The sequence below is a fragment of the Lichenostomus cassidix genome, chromosome 12 (assembly GCF_008360975.1).
Source record: "Lichenostomus cassidix isolate B80296 chromosome 12, HeHo_3.0, whole genome shotgun sequence".
Taxonomy (NCBI): Eukaryota; Metazoa; Chordata; class Aves; order Passeriformes; family Meliphagidae; genus Lichenostomus; species Lichenostomus cassidix.
Window position 1 is genome coordinate 17251685 of NC_139493.1, and position 14992 is coordinate 17266676.

At 42.1% G+C, this 14992-nt stretch overlaps 1 protein-coding gene across 17 annotated transcripts in view; it reads left to right on the forward strand.

The window, feature by feature from the left end:
• Nucleotides 1–14992, forward strand: part of ATP2B2 (ATPase plasma membrane Ca2+ transporting 2) — a 380463-nt gene that overhangs the window by 203719 nt on the left and 161752 nt on the right. The window contains exon 1 of one of the 17 annotated variants that reach the window (XM_085073039.1): nucleotides 5455–5612. The exons of the other annotated variants lie outside the window; for them this stretch is intronic. The gene's annotated coding sequence lies outside the window, so the exon portion shown is untranslated. Of the gene's footprint in view, nucleotides 1–5454; nucleotides 5613–14992 lie in introns of those variants that run through there. 17 annotated transcript variants of the gene reach the window in all.

Genomic DNA, 14992 nt, shown 5'->3' on the forward strand with positions numbered 1-14992 from the left:
GATGACAGCTCTATGCTTTTCCTATTTGTCTGTTTTCCTGAAGGTCACTCGAGTTGCTGTTACACATGGGAAATAGGAAGGGTCTGTTCTACTCACTCCATTTCCACAAATCACTTCAGACAATGGGAATATAAATCCTTTTTAAAATGGTTGTGCTAGAACTTGGTGAGTTTTGTTCTTGCAAGAAGTGACAAAAAGCAAGATAAACATAAGGTTATTAAGGAACACTTCTGAGGAAGTGTTTTCTGTTCATTTTCAAAGAAGGCAAAACAATAATCACAGGAACATATGTGAAAAAAGTTGTCTCGATTTAAAATGCTGAAAAACCTGCATTGATTTCCATGGAGAGCACCAGATTGAGATGGGCTGAAGCGAGAGGTGGGATCTTGTTTGTTAATCCCCAACCTGGCTGAGTCGCTCGCTGCCATCAGGAGTGGGCTGGATCTGCATTTGCTGATAGCATGTGGGTTCGGTGCATGCAAATCAGAGATGTGGGCTCTGCTCTGATCCCTTTTGCTTCATTTTCTGAGATAAGCTTGTATTTTTATGTTTTGGGGGTTGTAGCTAAACCTGCAAAGAATTGACAATTCCCTTTTATTATTCTGGGGATGGTTGTGGGGGTGCTCTCTCTGTAAGATTTCTGATTTAATAAAGCAGATTCAGAGATCACATGAAATTATTACAAGTATGGTGATTCTAAGTCTCTGATGTCTGAATTTTTTCAGATGGGTCCACAAAACATAGCTAAGAAAAACAAAGCTGCTGCAGGAGGTGTGAGTTTGCTTCTCTAGGAAATATGTAGGAGTTGATGAGTGTGAAAACCTTGGAAACAACTGGATTTGTTTTTTATTTACTGGCAGATTTCAGGTGTTACGTCAATGCAGGGGTTTTGATTCAAAACTCAGATTAACCATGGAGATCCCAGCGTTTAAAACTTGTTTAATTAATGTGCCTTCTACACATCAAGCCACAGATATGACCAATAATATTTCAGGTTAATTATATTATAATTATTAATTTTGGCTATTTTAGACATGTTCAGTTCCAGTCTGGCTCTTTGGAGAATTTGGTAATTCCTCATTACCACTTCTGCCTGTAGGGGGAGAGATTTAATTTTATTGTTCCATTGGATGTCTCCACATCTCTAATGGCATAAGACATTTCTCTGGGAATCCTTGACTTGTGAAATATTTGTGGACCTGGTGTGAGAGGAAAGCCAGAATATTCTGTGTTAGATTAGTTTTCGAGAGGTAAAATCAACAGATAGCAATTTATGTTTTCAGAAACTTTATTTAGATCAAGAAAGCGTGAAAAAAACATGCTAAAACCTTGTTGAATTTCTTATGATCTCAGTATCCCTAGAGAAGTTCTTCTTACAAGAACACTTGTTGCTTTACTCTTTTAATGTTCAGATCTGCTTGGAATCTGAAGTCACAGGTGCTGCTCCTGGTGAATGCACAATGTACAGCACAACTGATTTAACCAGAATGTTTCAGTCTCCAGTTGTCAATGGTGCCTGGTGCCTGAGGAGCTTTGGTGGAAGGCATTGCACACTCACTGTCCCTCCACCTGCAAACCTGGGCTCTTGAAAAGGAGTTGTGGGGTTTGCTGAAGATTGGGAATTTGGAGTGTTGCACAAAGCCTGTAGTCTTCTAACGTGGAGAAACCAGTGGGAACATGGGAAATTTGGGTTTATTTCCCTACTGGTTTTGTTTAATTTGAGAATTGAGTAGAACTCTCAGCTGTCTGGAGAATATTCCAATAATTAATCTGTGGAATTATTTTCAGTTTCTTTTGCTGACCATTAATTGTACAGTGGTTTGAGGGTTTTTTCCCCAACAAAACAGAACAGTTTCAAATCGATGGACTGAAATGCAGATGTTGTGGCGGGAAGCTGCTACCAAAAAAAGGAAAGAGTAGTTTCTTACTTTACCTTCCCAAATAAACTCATTATTTATCTAGCAGAATATATGCAGGGTCAACAAATGATCTACTGAAGCTCAGTAACAAGATGGTTATCCAGTACTCAGTGCACTTAACAACTGAAATGTGTGCATCAAGAAATACAAATTGCCCCAATGCCACCACCATTCAACAGGACAAATTATTACCAATTTTTAATTTTTTTACACTAAATGTGGGTAAAGAAACCACCCCCTCAAAAAAAAAAAAAAAAGTTAAATTCCAGATCTTACTATAACGTTCAGAAAGTCAGCATCTGTTATGTATTGTGTGAGTAAATGGTGGTCGCGTTCCCAAATGGAAGATTTCTCTGAGAACACTCACTGTCAGCCTCTCACAAAAATACCTTTTCAACTCAATTGTCTCTGCTTCTCCCCATCACCGTGCTCAAGAGATGAGGAGGGAGCTGTTCCCAAAACAGACAAGTCATTTGCTGGAAATAGATTTTAGATCAACACATTTGATTACGAGGAGAAATCAAGCTGAGCTCGTGCACTTTGTGCAGCACAGGTCTATGTTCTCTGCAAGAGCCATGGTTAAAATCAGCAAACAATCATGCTCTGTAGCAGCTGAGACATCCAGATGGTCTCAGTTTATCCCTCATTAAAACACACTTCAGTGTTCCAATCTTTAGATAAAGATAGGCCTGAAGAGCTGTGGCAAGGCCCACATCCGAAAAGAAAGGTCACAGGCATTGAGGCAGTTTGAGAAAATGCATCTCAGAGGAGCCCAGAGCCTTGGTTGTGTCCCAAGGTCATGGAATAGTGATTCCATGAGTTTAGTGAATCAAGAGTGGTTTGGGTTGGGAAAGGAGCTTAAAACCCATCCCATCCCATCCCATCCCATCCCATCCCATCCCATCCCATCCCATCCCATCCCATCCCATCCCATCCCATCCCATCCCAGGGACACCTTCCACTGTCCCAGGCTGCTCCAAGTTCCATCCAGCCTGGCCTTGGACACTGCCAGGGATCCAGGAGCAGCCACAGCTTCTCTGGGCAGCCTGTGCCAGGGCCTTACCACCCTCACAGGGAAGAATTCCTTCCCATGTCCCATCCATTCCTGCCCTCTGGCAGTGGGAAGCCATTCCCTGTGTCCTGTCCCTCCATCTCTTGTCCCCAGTCCCTCTGCAGCTCTCCTGGAGCTCCTTTAGGCTCTGGGAGGTGCTCTGAGCTCTCCCTGGAGCCTCCTCTGGGCTTCCTGCAGCTGCTGGGGCTCTGTGATTCCAATGGGATCCCTGCAGTTATCTTCCCAGTGCCATTCCTTGCAAGCACAAGCAGCAGGATGCTGACAGGGAGTGTGCAGCACATGTCCTCTGCATTAATTGTGCTCCTGCACACCCAGAGAGGGCTCAGAACAACCCTGTCCCTTCCCTTCTGCCCTTGCTGGGAGGAGGAGCAGCTGGAAGCATCTGATCCAGGTGTCAGATGGTCACAGAGTGCCATGACACTCATCTGCAGCTTCCCGTCTTTCTTCGTTTGCTGGGCAATTAATGAGGACCCCAATTGGGCTGAAATTGGAGTAGCTGCTGAAGGGCTTCACTGGACAGGAGGCTGTGTGTCCTGCAGCTAATTATGTCATTCATTAATCTATTATTTCTTGATGATGGGCACGAGGGGCACTGAGAAGGATTCAGAAGCTACCTGGCAATTCTTAAATTATTTATTCCTTGTACATTGACAATTTCTTATTACTGAGCTGCAGTCATCTGAAATCCTTACAGGGAGTTATAGTTCAGGGATTCTTAGAGAAAACTCCTGTTTCTTCCCTCTTCTCCTGGCTTTTCTTTCCCATATATGCAGATAACTCATGTAGTTTAAGAGATGCAGAGTAGGAAGATTAATCTCTCTTCCCCCTTGCAGCTCCTAAAGAAAGTTACAGCTTTATAGCTTCAAAAGAGAACATTTTATTTTTAAGTTGCTATTAATAGCACAGAAAATTAAAAGCTCATCATGGTTAGGATGAGATCCCAATTGAACTTGACAGGGGAGAAGATATTTAATAAAAGTACCAGGCATGATGATGGCTTTAAAATAAATCTGTGTGTTAATAGCTAAATTATGAGGCGATAATCTGCTGCTCTGCTTAAAAATATGTTTGTCGAGGACTTTTGGGATGACCCCATAGATAATGCATGGTTGTTGGTATGTCCTGTCCTACTGCTTATATTTTTTGGCTAATTGTATGATTTTAAGGTTGGGCAGCAACATTCCACATAGCTGTGATCGCCTTTTATCCATCAATTGATGTCTGCTGCTGTTTTATCAGCTTATTTTTCTGAGCCACCAGCTAGGATAATGTGCTTGAGGGAAAATTATACCCTACATCAGTGGTTTTGTTACAGCATGTTGTACATTATTGGTAATTTGAATGCACCCAGATAAAAATAGAAAGGTTAAGTAGTTTTCCAAATGTTGCTTCTGTGAAGCAGAAAGAGAGTAATGTCTGTACTCATATACGTTTTGGAGGGAAGAGTGGGCTTTTTTATTTTATTTTCCCTTTGCTAAAATTGATGCTTTCCCTCAAGCTGAATGCAGAGAACACTTTGCTTCGGAAATTTCTCTTCCCAAACCCTTTTTTTTTCTTTTTCTTTTTTTTTTTTTTTTTTAATTCTTCCTGCTGGATGTTTAGGTTTAACGAGCAGGTTTTTAGCAGCAATGTGCCAGTTCTGTCTACATATGCCTGTCCCCAAAGTGCCTTCCCGTGGGCCAGGTGGTGTGTGCTGGTGCCAGGAGCAGGAGCTGGGATCCCACGGTGCCCAGTGCCCTCTGCTCTGGCAGCTCCTGGGCACAGCCCTCGCTCCCCTCCTTCCTCCTGCTTGGGGGCTCTCCAATGTGCCTCATCCCCCTCGCTGGGCTTTGGCAGGCAGCAGCAAGGTCATTTTTGGGAGGTATTTATGCAGGGCCTGTCTGTGATTTCTGGAGAACTGTGCTTCATCACTTCTGTTCCAAAATGATTTCGTGATTCTCTGCGTATGACAATAACCTGTGCAAAAAAAAATTGGTATTTTGATAGGGCTGCCTGATAGCCATCTCCTCAGAATCCTTTGTGCTTGTCCTATTTAAAATCACTGCAGAACATCACTGTGTGTCTTTCAGCTAATGCCCACTGAGATTTAAAACCTCCTTTCTGGCTGCTCTCTTTCTTAGGAGTGACCTTGGCTGACAGTTCCTATTGTAGCCCCGAGTCCTGCAGGGAGGGTTTTTTCCCCTCTCCTCCTTTCACATGGATTTTCCTGCTGCACACTCACCTCTCCAGCCTGCCTCGGGAGGAAGATGTTAGAAATCTCTGTGCAGAACACATGTTTATAATTTTCTTAGTGATTAAAAATGCCATGGGGGCCGTTGGGGTCGATCTTAGCCCAGTGCTTCCCTTTCTGTGCCCTGACTGCAGGGAATGAGCATCACCTGTGGTGCTCATGGGGCTGCAGGTGAGAGCAATCAGCCAGCTGGGCAGGGTTGGGGCTCTTGGCTCTCATTTCAGCTGGGGACAGACATGCTGCAGGTTCTCTTTTCCACTCTCTGCAGAACTGGGAAGGAATTCTTCCCAAATCACCACTTCAATTGCAATTTATTGTTGGGACTTTCTGTTAGCTGCAAGCTCGTGGCTGAGGAGGTTTGCACGTGAGGATGGAGTTCAGAGCTGCCCAGGTTTGGATCTCTCTTTAGTAGCAAGGATGGGTTGGTTCACCTTTTAAAGGGGAGTTTTTTGAAGCTGCAGCTGTAAAAATAATTTAGGTGGGTTTTTTTGAGCAAAAAAAAAATCCTTTTGGAGAGGATGTGCTTGAAGCAAATATATGCTTTTGAAGGGAAATAGCTTTTGTCTTCTGCCACATATTTTCCATCAGCTGGAGCAAAGCTAAAGACTTGTTTTCCTTTATCTCTGGTGCCTGCAGAATGATGGTCTGAGAGTTCAGTGGCAGAAAGGAGATTTAAAGAGATGCCAAGTTTTATAGGAGCTGAACTCTCCTCTGTGTACTGTTGGTGGTAGACTACTAGTAGCTTATTTTTAGCAGTTTATAACCTATTAAAGCTTAATTTTAAATTTGTTGTACTTCTGCCTGCTGCTTTTTAATTCTGATAAAGAGGTGAGTAGGGGTAGGAGTGCTCTGTAATGTGCAGCCACCCAGCAGGACAGGCTTGGGTTTATACCCTTAGTTAACCAAAATGTTCTCCTGCCATCAAATGTGCAGGTGGCAACAAAAATCTCTCTGAGGTGCTCCCTATCCATTACCATTTGGTCTCTGTTCTCATTTGAGAGGACTGCATCCCATCCCAAGAACAAAATAGCCCAGCCTTATGTAATAATTTTAGCTTTTTTAATTTTAATTTTTTTTTTAAATTTTGTAAAAGTTCTTTTTGCTATTAACAGAAAGAAAATGTAGTTATATGTTCAGAAAAACAGATTACAGCCTGCAGCTTGCTTTTTCTGCCTTTATGGGAATGGTGTATAAGAAAAACATGCCTCTTCCAACTCCACTTGTGTATATTTTTATTTAGTCATGAAATAACAGTATATTGTTTGGGGTTTTTTAGATGATTTACTTTCATATTTTGTGTTTTTCCTGTTTTATTATCCTGCTTGCACTTATTTTGCATGGCAGCTGCATTTTCTGGATCTCATTAACAGCCAGGGGTATTGCACTACAAGCTTCAGCATTGCTTTCATATCTTTATATCTTTACTTAATATTATAATAAAATGACTCTGATAGTGGAACCAAGGTAGCAGGAGAGTTGTCTGCAAATTGAGGTGGAATGGAAGTTGGTTTAGTTTGTTTGGGGGGCTATTTTTATTTTTTTTTTTCTTCTTTTTTCCTTTTTTTTTCTCCCCTAGACCAGCTGTTTCTCATGATCTGTTTGATGCTCAGCATTCCATCTGCTGAGCAATTACATGCACCTGAAAATAAGAGCAACTCCTGGAAAAATGGATTTTTCTTCAATCAGTCCTGAAGCCACTCTTAGATAAAAGACATTGTTGTGTGTATAACACTGAAATTATGGCATTTTTGGCTAAACACAGCAATCTGATTCCATTTTTCCATGGCTGTGCTGTGGTCTCCTGTCTTTTGGCTAAAGGTCTGTTAAATCTGCTTTGATTTTCTTGACTTTTATAGACAACAATAGTCAGCCAGTCCTTTCCCCTGCTAATGGCTGGGTGATTTATGTGATAGATGCTGACAGAAGGACAGAGAAAACAGCAGAACAAGGCCAGGGTTTTTTCTTTTTATTTATTTATTTATTTATTTTGGTTTTTCTTCTCCCTTAATGGTCTCCCTTGGGTTGTTGTGTAGAAATTTGAACTTCTTTCTTAGGGATATGAGTGTCAACACTGATCATGCCACAGTAACGTGGATGTTAAAAACAGGAAAGGTCTTTTCTATGCAAAATGTTTGGATTTGATGGAAATGGTTTGATCTAAGTGCCTGGAAATGGTTTATGTGGCAAGGTATTTCCAGAAGGTTCCAGGAGCAGCTGGGTGATCCCTCAGTGATTAATCCCACCGTTAATCAGGTGTTTCTGCTAAAATCATCAGCTGCTGGCACTTGCAGCTGCTGGAGGTGATTGAGGTTGGATTGGCTGTTGGGGAGAAGTCCTTCCAAGCCAAGCCATGCTGGGGCTCTTTGAGCAGCACCAACCTTTCCCAGGTGCAGAACCACTGGCTGCTTACTCTGCTCATGGCACAGGCTCTGCTTTATCTTGATTTCATCCTCACATTTGAGCTGAGGTAAAGAAATACAAGTTGATGCAGCAAGGTTTAGTTTGAGTGCTTTAACCTCTAGAATTCAGATCATGTAATAACAAAATGAATTTCTCTGCAGCTGAGCAGTTATGGATTCCTCCAGGTTTTTATTCTCTCTGTTATCCCATAAATCCATATGTAAGGAAAACATGATTCCTGTCAAGTTTTTAGTAAAACCAGGCCATCAAAATGATATTTCACGTTAATGAGTGCTCTTCCACTGCACTTCCTCATCCTCACACTCCTAATAATGCAGGAAAAGGCTTCAATTTATCTCTGCTTTAGTTAAAAACCAATAAAACTCTGTCCTCCTTTTTGTCTTTGAGGTTGCTCTCATGACAAAGTCCTATCCAGGACCGGAAATATTTCAACTCCCATTTCTTCTCAAAGCAGCCATGGGTTGATGCAGCCCCCAAGGTAGGGCTGGGGCAGAGGAATCATGAAATGAAATTGTAGTTTATTGATTAAAATCCTGATCGATGGTTCAGATATAGGTAAGATTTCCTTCATTAGTCTCAATTTTTAGGATTGAAAGTGTCTGTAAAATACTGTTAAAAAATCTGAGAAAGGGATGTGAAATGATGGATGCGACCAATGAGGAGAAATGGCAACTTCCACCAAATTATTCAGTATTTGGGTAGTCTCAAGGTATGAAGATTAGAGAGATCATCTAAGATTTTTATAATGAAATTATTAGTATTGGACTAAAAAAAGTAATAATTAGGAACCAAACTCAGTGTCCATTCTCAACAGACACTGAACAAAAGCCCCACAATTTTGGGTGGGGTGGAGCAGGACTGTCAGCTCTAATCAGTCTCTGCCTGGCCTCAGATCCTGTTTGTTGGAAGGAGCTGGACAATCTATTTAATTTAAGACATTCTGGAGAATTTTCTGATTAAAATGAGATATAATCAGCTATTTTAGGCACACAGACTTCTGGAACTCCCTGAAATTGTGAGCACCAAGCTGATTTCTCATGTTAAAGGTCACATGGGGATTTAAATTCTAGATTTAAGAAATCTGGTGGTCTATAAAACACACAAATGAGGGATGGATGTAGAATACCACATCCTTTTAGTGTTTATGTTCCAGCAATTTGCTTTTAGTGAAGCAAAGTAAAGAAAATATCTGAATTATAACCTAATTAGTTTAGGCTCTTACCTTTTATAGGATTTTTCATCCTTGTTCCCTGGGTTGATAATGGTTTGAGCAGAGCTGTAATTTTGGGGGGAAAAAGAAAAGCACCTGAGCCTATTGGAAGAAATTTTGAATTTTTTCACCCTGGAGAAGATGGTGAAGAATTGATTTCTAACAACTCTCTGTGACGTAGTATCATTGTAATGCATTTTTGAGTATTTTCTGCTATAAAAAAGGCTTACCCCCACTCTGTAAGTGAGGCTGGATCCTGGCTCTGTGCTGGGATATGTTCCTTAGCTGATCACCTGCTGCTTTTAGAGCATTTAATTTAGATTATTTTTTTCCCACATCTGCTTTATTTAATGCTGAGTGTCTGAAGTCTGAATATCCTTAGCTTTTTTTTCCCCCAGCTGTGTTTTTGATTGAATTGATAACACAGTTTGGCAGTTGGCATTCCTTGCAACGACTGTGCTGCGTTAGTCTCTGTATAAAATGAATTCTACATGAAAACATGAATTTTCTAAAGCTCGTGTAGGTGCAGAGTGGATCTTTGTTCAGTGCCAGAAGTACAACCCCAAAGCATGCCAATATGAGCTGTGTAGGAAGGCAGTGAATAAAAGAAACCCCAAACCTGCTTTGCCGTGGGGAATTGGAGCCTTGAGAGAATCAATGGCTGATGAAAAATAACCTTTCATTTGAGCACTGGAAGCAAAACAAAACAAATCCATGTTAGCACCAGCAGGGCAGGAGAGAGAGCTCTGAAAAGTGCTGGGTGGGACAGATTGACAGGAAAATCTCTTTGCAGGGCAGATGCCATCTCTGGGTGGAGTGAGGCTCTGGGGCAGAGGAGGAAGGGTTTCCTCTGCAGGACCTGCTCCAGTCCCCCAGAAGTCACTGAGAGAGTCATTTCACTCTTTAATGGGGCTGAATTGATTCCTTTAAAGCACTTTGGTTGCTGTCAGGAGTTCATTTGGCTTTGCTGGAGCCATTTCCAGGAGGAGCAGAGGAAAGCAGGCTTGGGATCAAATGTAGGCTGAATAGCTGTGCACTGCAGCAGGGACTGGAGGTACTTTCACTTCACAACTCATTTAAATTCCCCTCATTATTCCACTACAACACAGAAAAAGAAATTCAGCCAATTTGTGCAAAATTCTGTTTGGTAGAAGTCCTAAGCAGGCGTATTTGATAACTGAAATTAATGATATTTTGTGCTTTTGTAATAAAGACTTCTTTTGCGGCAATGCTTTGTTGCCTTCAAATATTCAACAGTGTCTTACAGGAGTCAGGGAATCTTTTTTATTTATCCTCCCTGATAACAAAGCTGGTACAAGAAGTCCCAGCTGGCTGGAGGCTCAGGTTCATCCTGAAAGGCTGAAACAATTGTTTTTAATAGGCAGTTGCCTGTGATTTTTAAAAAATGTTTTCATTTTGTAATATTTTAAAAATAATGCCTTAACTTTAATGTCATAATGTCATCCTTATTATCAGGGGCATTATATTTCTGTCTAAGAACAACAACTGAATGAAGCATCCAATGTCTAATCTGTGTGTGTTCATCGTGAATGAATTATCACAGAATCACAGGGTGGTTTGGGCTGGAAAGGACTTAAAGCTCATTTTGTTCCAGCTCCTTCCACGGGCAGGAACACCTCCCACTATCCCAGGTGGCTCCAGCCTGGCCATGGACACTGCCAGGGATCCAGGGGCAGCCTCAGCTTCTTTGTAGATGGACAGATTGACTTCAGGCAATTGAAATTCATTAAGAAATAGAGGGATGAAGTCAGGAATATCTTCAGACAACACTTTAGCTCCAAAGTTCAGTTTCTCTTTCTTTATCTCCTCGTGGCTTCCTGGTATTAAACGGAAATTTCACACTTCAGAAGGTGCCAACCAGCTTTTATTCAGATGGTGTTTTTCTTTAGTTCCTTCTGCATCTTGTGCATTCCTGATAATTAAGCTTCAAAGTCAGTGTGGGTTTTTTTAAGGGAGTGTGAGTTTAGGCATTGTTGGGTGCATTTAATCAGCTTAGTTGGCTGCTGGGTAGAGAATCCATTTCTCATTCTGCTCCACGAAGATTGTATTTACAAATGGAGGGACGTTTTGCCTTTGGCAGGAAAAGAAGCCACAACTGGTATAATTCACACATCTGGAGACCTCTGCAGAGGTGGTTATGGTTTTCCTTCTCAGCTCTCTTCACCCTGCAGAGATCTGCTGGGAGGTTTGCATCCTCTGCAATCAGTGGTTGCCCTGCTGCTCACAGCACAGAGTTCAAGGAGCTGTGGTCTCAAACCAACCCCTCTCAGATGATTTTGCTCAGACTCAAGGGAAAATTCCCTTAAATCTGCTTCCAGTCCTGTTTTCTCGAGGAATGGAATCAGTGAATGCAGGTGAATCAGGTTATGCACGTTGTTCTCACTACAATGTGACACTTCAGTGCTTTTTCCCCCTTATTTGGGGGTTCTCTACAGGGCCCAGGCTGGAATTGTATCTGCAGCCCAGTGGAAGTCCAAGTGGGGCAGTAATGCTCCATATGGAAGGGTGGGAATTGCTAATTCCCAGAGTTTAATTCCTGGAGAACCAGCTGTGTGCCCCTTCCAGCTACATGAGGAGTGAGCAGAGCCTCTGCTGATCTCCCTGCCTGACAGGGATCACCTTTTATCCCAGAATGCAAACAGCTCCTCCAGCAGCACTTTGGGAAATTGGAGTTACCATAATCTCAGATGACACTTTAGAGAAAACACTCCAATTATGACTATATCCTCTTTTTTTTCTTTTTTTTTTGACTCATTTGGAATCCATTATTCGTCCAGACTTTCAGGACTGGGAAATGCAAGTCTTGTGATTCTGTTCTGGTGAAATCTGGTTCACTACATTGCTGTTAACTCTGCTGCCAGTAGAAGCCTGAACGAAATCAGATGTCAGAATACTTGGGGATGATATCTACATTCTAACACACTGTGAAAATATTTACAAGCTTCCAAGATGAGACTTTTCCTGATTAGGGAAATCAAAGAATAGTTTTCCCAGCAGGCTTGCAGTTAGCTCATCCAAATTGCTTCTGTTTTAATTGGCATGCATTTCCTCTAAGCAGCTAGGAGATGAAAAATATTTGACTTGGGCTCTACAGGACTGGAAGCCTCTTCCCCCAGACACAGCCACTCTGGAAACAACCCAACCAAACAACAGCCAGCTCGAGTTTGGGTGGCATTAGTACAACAAAAATCCATCTCTGACAAAATCCCAGACCAAGGTGCAGACTGATATTCTGGCTTTTTAATGAGGAAAATAAGGATGGTGTTTTACTCAGGTGTTCTAGTGTGTGAAGTCTTTTGTTACCTGTGTTGTATTTAAGTGGGCTGTGATTTTATCTGTGCTGCACAACATTCTGTTGTTTTCAGACTGCACTTTGGGACACCTTCTACTCAGTTTTCTTGTCTCAGAAGCATTGGGAAGAATAAGTAAAACCAAATAATCTTCGTTAGAAGTGACTGCTTTTGTCTGGGAGAACAAACTAACATTGTGTGAGAAATCTGTTTCTCAGTTACAGGAGTTTGTATTTCTCTGTTGCCGAACATGTCTGAGGAGGGATGTTTTCCCTATAAGTTGTTCTCACAGGGAATTATAACCCAAAATATGCCAAAGGAGGAGGAAGTGACCCTGTTCTAGGCTGGTGTGGAAAGCTGTGCTCTCAGGATTTGGGGTAGTGTCTCTTTATGTTCCAGGAGGCTTTTGGTGATACATTAAACCCACCATAGACAGAGCAGTGAAAGCAGCACCAGAGCCTGAAATCCACTTCACTTTATTCATTGGGTCATTAGGATATTGGATCATATTAGTTGTTCATTTTGACTGATAAATGTACCACTAACACCTCCTTCAATCAGGATTTCTTGGTAGCTCACCGAGAACATACGCACATCTTGAAAATAACGATTTTGTGTACTTTGCAAAACAGTCTCTTCCCTCACCTCCACCCAAAAAAAAGCACACAAAAAACCCCACCCAAACCCAGTGTAATACTTGGGTTTCTCGTGGATGAGATTTAAGTTTCCCCCACCTGTGGGAATTGGATGTATTTTGGAGGTGCAAAGCCCCAGGATGCAAATATTGCCACATGCCAGCCACAGCTTTTTTATTCCTCAGCTTTGGGTAAAGAAATATTCAATATTCCCCACCCAGGAGGGGTGAGGTGGTGGCGTGTCAGCCCTGCCAGCCTGGCAAGGTGCCTGGGCTGTTCCTGGGAGGGATTCTGGGATCGGATGGAGCCGGAGGATGCTGTTCCGTGGGATTAGGGAGCTGCATTAGCAGGGAATAATGTCAGTCACGCTCTGTGCCTGCTGCGCTTCACCATCTGCCCCTGGAAAACGTGAGGTGGTGTTTCCCTGGTGGTGCAGCATTAGGTGAGTCATGAGCAGCACAGACTCCCCGTGATTTGGTTTGGAAGCTCCGAAGGAAGCGTAAACTTCATATTTGTTGTTTATTGGTTAATATTTAATCGGAGGTGAAATTAAAAATTAAGCAGGCAAATGACTCATGCTGAAAAGCAGCAGCGCTGTCTTGCTGTGGCTGACAAATGACAAGGAATTTCTAAGAATAGAACAAGATATATTAATTTATAGTGATAGCACAGGGAGCCTAAAGAGATGCTTTGATTGAGAGGGGTGGACACATCCCACAGAAAGATCATGTAGAAAATGTCTATGACTCTGTGTTTAGGGCCCTTTGCATCACAAAAGAAATGGTTCTCCTCAGAAAATATTTAAAATCGTCTTTTCTCTGTGGTGTTATGGAACAGCTTAAGAAAAATTTTATCTTATTAAAGCAAAGTTTAAAAATATTTTTTTATTAGAGCAATGTCTTTTTTCTGTGTTCTTTTTTTCTTCCAAATCATGGCTGTTTAAGATGCCCAGCTTTCAAAACTTAGGAACTGATTTTTTTTTTTTTTTTTTTGGCCACTCGAAGTCAATAGCAGCCTGTTATTTCAGCTCCTTGTTATTATTACTGTTTCCTCAGAGTCTCTCTGACAATCAGCTCTCAATCTGCATTGTGCTGTGGCTGTCAGCAGCAAAGTCCCAGGGCTGACAGCAGGCAGAGCTGCAATGCTGCTGTAGGAAGGAGGAGCACATTGTCAGCGAGGGCTGTGGAGATTCGCTGCCTCCTGGGATGAAGCCTGTTTGACTGGGCATCTGTGACATTTCTGGCCTGCAATTTTTTTCCAAATAATGCTGCAGGCTGATGCTATTTCTGTTCAGAATACTGATCCATCCTGTTTACAAACAGACAAAGCAATAGTGTGAGTAAGGCCTTTTCTTCCTGCTGGATACAGGGAATTACCTAGGGAGGGACTGAGGCTGAACAGTGCCCATTGTGCAGGCATGGAGAGCTGAGCATGGCTCACCGTCTCCTGCTTGCCTCTTGCTTGGCAAATAAAGCAATTTTTAAATTGCTGCCTCTAGTTTCTCTTCGTTGTTTGCTGTAAGACACATTTTGCGCTGAAATTGTCATCTTGTGACTGTGAAAAGCAATATGTGAAATTTAGGGTGGCAGAAGTTCTTAGCTCTAGAAGATGCATCAGTAAATAGGATGGGTGGAAGAAATGTGTAGCAGTTGGCTGATATTTTAATTGTGCTCTGTAATACCATAGTGAAACTCATACTTTCTGGTTTTGGTTTTTTTAATTTTTTTTTCCTCCACAAAAATCAAAGGAATGTTGAGGTTTGAAGCTGCAATGGAGAGGGCTAGTAGAGGTTCAGTGTTGCTAATTGAGCAAGGTAGCTCCAAATTAGTGCTCACCTGGCCTGATCTTTGTCACTGCAGAGCAACAGCAATGTGGTCAGACAGTGGAAACAGCAAAACCACGTGTTATGTCAACTGCAGGTGGGCGGGAGATTAAAATTATTGCCCAAATATAAACCCGGGACTTGAAACGCATCGGGCTCCTCTTGATGTGCATTATCTGGGCACTCATTTCCACCAGGGATTGCTGTGCCTAGAAAGTTCAGCATGTGCCCTTTGCCTGTGACAGGTTGGTCAGTCATTAGGCTGCTGGGGCGCCCTTTGAAAGATCTTTTTTATTATGAAAACTATTCCGAGACCTCTAGATTAGACAGTGCACTCGCACTAACCCGCTTGAGGCAAAAAAGAAACCTTTA